Genomic DNA, 4,932 nt, shown 5'->3' with positions numbered 1-4,932 from the left:
TTGTGTTGATTTCCAGAGGCCTCCAGATTCTTCCGCTTTTGGCTCCTCTCCTCCATCTTCAAAGACAGCAAGGACAGGTTGAGAAGTTCTAGAGTTGCATCTCTCTGACCAATTCTTTTGCCTCCATCTTCTGCTTTTAAGGATTTGTGTGATTAGCTTGGGCCTACCTAGATAATCCAGGATAAAGTCCTTTTCTCAAGGTCCTTAACTTTACTCACATCTGCACATTCTTTTTTTTTTTTTTGCCATGTAAAACAAGATGCTCACAAACTCTGGGGGTTAGAACTTAAATGTTTTTAGGAGGATACTATTTGGCCTACTACATCATTGTAAAGACACTTACACACACACCGGGACATATGGTTTGGAATGTTCATAGCCACATAGTGCATAGACAATAGAAAGTGAAAACAAACTAATATTCATTAATGGTAGGATGGTTGAATAAATTCTGGTATGTTTACAAAGTGGGAAGACATATAATAGTGAAATAATGAATAAATCACAGATACACAAAATAAAATGTTGACACCCCCAAAGTTAAGTGGTAGACACACAGCAGTCTATGAAACAATCATTCTGCATCCTCTTTATTTATTTCCAACCTGTTCCAGATTTGAGCCACTTCCCCTTTAGTTCTCCCAAATTCATAATCCCATGTGTTCAGTGGGCTCAGCATTGGTATCTGGGCACTCAGTTCTGAACTCTCAGGGCTCCCACAGGCATTGGCTTCTCATCCTCCCACCAGCTTTCCCCATAATCCCCTACCCCAGAAAGGCAGCTTGATCTTAGCCTCCCTCTCCAGGCCAGCCCGACCCAGCTCTCTGGTTGGACATCCTTCTGACTCACCAAACCCCAGAGGTAGGATCAGACACGACTCAGTCACGGACCCCTTTGCAGCATAGGAGCTCACCAAGAAGGAAAATGTCTACATGTTAGTAGGATTTCTGGGGAGGGAAGAGATAGAAGATGATCTATTTTGAAGGCATATTCCCAGCCTAAAAATATGGCTTTGGTTTCTCATTCTTGTTCACTGTCGAAATCTATAGCTAAGTTGGAAACTTAAAAAGCAAAGGAAATGTAGCAACTCTGAATTTCTGTGAGAGTGAATATGAAAAGTTAATTCTCTATTTATAAATAGAAAAATATTCTTTTTATAGTTAAGACTTGGTGATAGTTATTTTTACTCAGGAATTTTACCAATTCTTTGCTGGACTGAGGAAGAAAATTACTTTTCACCTAAATGAGAGAAAAATATTATTCAGCACTTATGTGTTGGTCTCCAACCCTGACTGTACATTAAATGACAAAGGTAGCTTTAAACAAATAATGATATCTGGGTCCCATGCCTAGGGATTCTGAATCAGTTGATCTGGAAAGTTCCTGGGCAGCAACGGTTTTAAGGTCTCCAGGTGATTCCAATGTACAGGTAAGGTTGAGCTGACAACCTCTTCCTAGGGTAAACATGTCAACACAGGTGCTCAGTGACTCTTCACAACAATCCTGTGAAATACCAGCCCTGCAGATGAGAAAACTAGAGCTCAGAGAGGTTAAGTAACTTACCTATGACCACACAGCTAGTAAGGGTATGAAACAGCATTTCCAACCAAGTTCATATGACTTCAAAGTCCATGCACTTAACCACTAGTGAGTGAGGAAAAGCTGTCATTGTGGGGAAGGGTGAAATCAAATGTAGATAAGAACCTGCTTAGCAACTTTAATTTTCCACTCTAGAGCCATTATATTCTTACTTACAGACACAGTCAAGGCCTAATCTCTAGAACTCTTGTTCTTGAAAGAAATCTTAAAGGTTTGCCCAGTGTATTCATCATCCTTGCACCCTAGATCTGGAAACTGGGCTCTCATATTATGCCTATGAACCAAGGCCCTGAGATGTCCCGAAGTAAAGGAAGGATGAGGATAAAGAATGGACAATGGAACTACAGTCCTGGGTTCAAATCCTGTCTGCATGTGATATATCACTGGGTAAGTAAGCTAACCTCTCTGAGTCTCAATTTCCACATCTATAACGTGAAAATTAAAGCCTACATTGTTGGATTGTAGTAAGGAGTAAGTGAAATCTATATAAAGAGATAGTATAACATCCAGCTCATAGCAGGTACTCAATAAAGTGTAGATGTAGTATGATATTATAATAAATATGATTATTACTTGGTACCTTTGTTTCACTGAAGTAAGATTGTTGCTTTACCTTACCAAGAATTGCTTGAATGCTGCCATTGAGTCTTTTTTCTTTTTTTAGCCCCAACCATAAAGATGTACAGCTCAATCTCTGTGATGCCTAAGGGTTGCCCTCTAAGACTTCAACCTGGTACCCACAGTCAGACCTTACTTCTACCGCTCTCTCTTACTATGCTCCTCCTGCCTGCCTCCTAGAGATACTGAAGGTGTTCTTGATGCAAGGCCTATGTTCATTCAGATCCCTGCAGAGCACCCACCTCAGGGCTGTTCCAGATCACCCATGTGACTCCATGTGCTTCCCTGGTTTCCAATCTCCAGTCCTCTCTTCTTTGGCCCAACTTGCTATACCCATGGCAATCCAAGATATTACTTCTGGCAAGTAAAAGCATAATGTTAACCCATTGATTTGTGTATCAAAAACTCAACACCACTGGTTTAAAAGTTTGGGCTGAAGGATGAGACAAACTTTCCCAGTTTCCTCAGAGGGATTCCAGCCTAACCCAAAGCCACAAACGTGGTGGGGATGGAACTCTCATTTATTCCAATCATTGCATAAACATAGATAAGGAGGCATAATTCTCTTGAGAGATTTTCAAAGTCCTCCTTAAAGTGTGTTTCCCTCACTATTGTGGTTCTAAACTACAGCCACAGCCTCAAGACCAAATTACAGCCTTTGGCGGCCGGTTTCAGTCTGGTGGTTACGGCAATGAATTTGGAGTCAGGAATCCTGGAGTCTCAGCCAACTATTCCCTGGGTAACCACAAGCAAGTTAAATGCCCTTGTCTCAGTTTTTCTATCAGTCAAATGGGGTACTTTTTCCTTCCTTCTACTTCAAAGGCATATGTTATGACAATTAATTACCTCATGGCCACAGTAAATCTGGAACTTTCTGTTCAGTAACAAAGTTATTGTCAGTTTTTTCCTTCAAAGCATAATCCTTGAATCTTGGGATTATTTTCACTTTTGGATGTCTGAATGTCACAGCTGGAGGTTCATTCAGTGGTGTTTTTTCTTTAGGGTTACTGAGCCACATACTCAATTGCCTTAATGCTGGCAGATGGAAGCAGAAAATATCTTCCAAAACATTAAGCCAAAAAGCCTGGATTCAGCTGAAGAGAACAGCATTGCTAAATCACATGGGTGGCTTTCTTTAGTCTCAACCGCTGGGGCTTCCCCATAATATACACACCTAATACCATTTGAAAAATACTGTAAAGAAACAGTTTGGTATTTGTAGACAAATATGGCCTAGTTAAAATTTCCCATCCCCTCTTCCTGTTTATGTAACACCAATATCATTCTTTATCTGCCATGTCTCTATTACTTTTAGCTTTTAAGGGATCCTTTTTCACAATTCATATTTTAACACTGAAAAAATTGATTGGCTCCATGTATACAACCAGTGACAGACCTGTGGGGGTGGAAACCCATGTACAAATACTACTTTTAGAGCAACTTTGAGAAAGAAACAACTTGAAAGTTGAATTCCTACAGCTGATAAAAGTGATAGCCATTGAGAAAAGAAATGAAATTGTAGAGTTAGCAGACATTTTAATTTCTGTGCATACATAGTAGGTGTATATAATATTATTTTTAAGTACTTAAATTACTATTTATACTGCTGGGTATTCCTCTTTAGTTTTGTTTTGTATGGCTGTCACTTCTGAATAAGAGTGTAAATTTTGACAATTTAGTAGAATATTACTGTTCCCACATAATGTAGATTATGAACACATTCAATTCTGTTTTTTAAAATGGTTAGCTGACAATTGAAATAGAACAAATACAACTCATCACAATTATTCTTCTCTGCTATAAAATAAATAAAATTACGGTACTGGGGATTTTAGCCAATTACAGTCCTCAACTTTAAATAGTGTGTTTCATTATTAATGCTTAAATAGATATGTCCTAAAAAAGACTCAATGAAGTTAACTATTGCATATACATTAGATATAAGAGATTAATTCACTTTGATTTATGTGGTATAGTATAAAGATTATTCATTAATCAGCAACAGATTCAGCTTTCCAGGTTTGTCTGGTTCTCCCACTAACTCTCCTTGTGACTTTGGGTAAATTCCTTCATATGTCAGGGCTCCAGTTTCCTGATTTTAACAGGTTCATTTGTGTTCACTTCCCCTCTACCAAAAAAAAGACGTGTTGAAATCTTAACCCCCAGTACCTCAGAATGTGACCTTAGCCTCTGAAAGGGAGGTTCTTGCAGATGTAATGAATAAGATGGTCCTACTGGAGTCGACGGGTCCATTATCCAATAAGACTATTGTCCCTATAAGAAGATGGCCACCTGAAGACAGAGATACGTAGGGAGAATGCCATGGAACATTAAAAGCAGAAACTGAAATTATACAGCTGCAAGCCAGGGAACATCAAAGATTGTCTGCAAACCACCAGAAATTAGGAAGAGACAAGGAAGGATTCTTTCTCACAGGTTTCAGAGGGAGCATGGCCCTGCTGACACCTTAATTTCAGACTTCTAGGATTTCAGACTTCTAGCCTCCAGAACTGTGCAACAATAAATTTCTGTTGCTTTGAGTCACCCAGTCTGTGGTACTTTGTTATGGCAGCCCTAGGAAACTAAAATGCTGATCTTTAAATTGAGAGTGCTGGACTCTGAAAGCCTCATCCAGAAACATATTTTTATTTTTCTAAGTCAGGAGTCAATTTTTCTATAAGCTTTTCCTGTAAAGGGACAGATGATAGGCTTTTC

This window comes from Aotus nancymaae, unplaced genomic scaffold (genome assembly GCF_030222135.1).
Source record: "Aotus nancymaae isolate 86718 unplaced genomic scaffold, 86718_ANA_hifiasm-v0.15.2.pri h1tg000025l, whole genome shotgun sequence".
Classification (NCBI taxonomy): domain Eukaryota; kingdom Metazoa; phylum Chordata; class Mammalia; order Primates; family Aotidae; genus Aotus; species Aotus nancymaae.
This window is presented reverse-complemented; position numbering follows the sequence as displayed.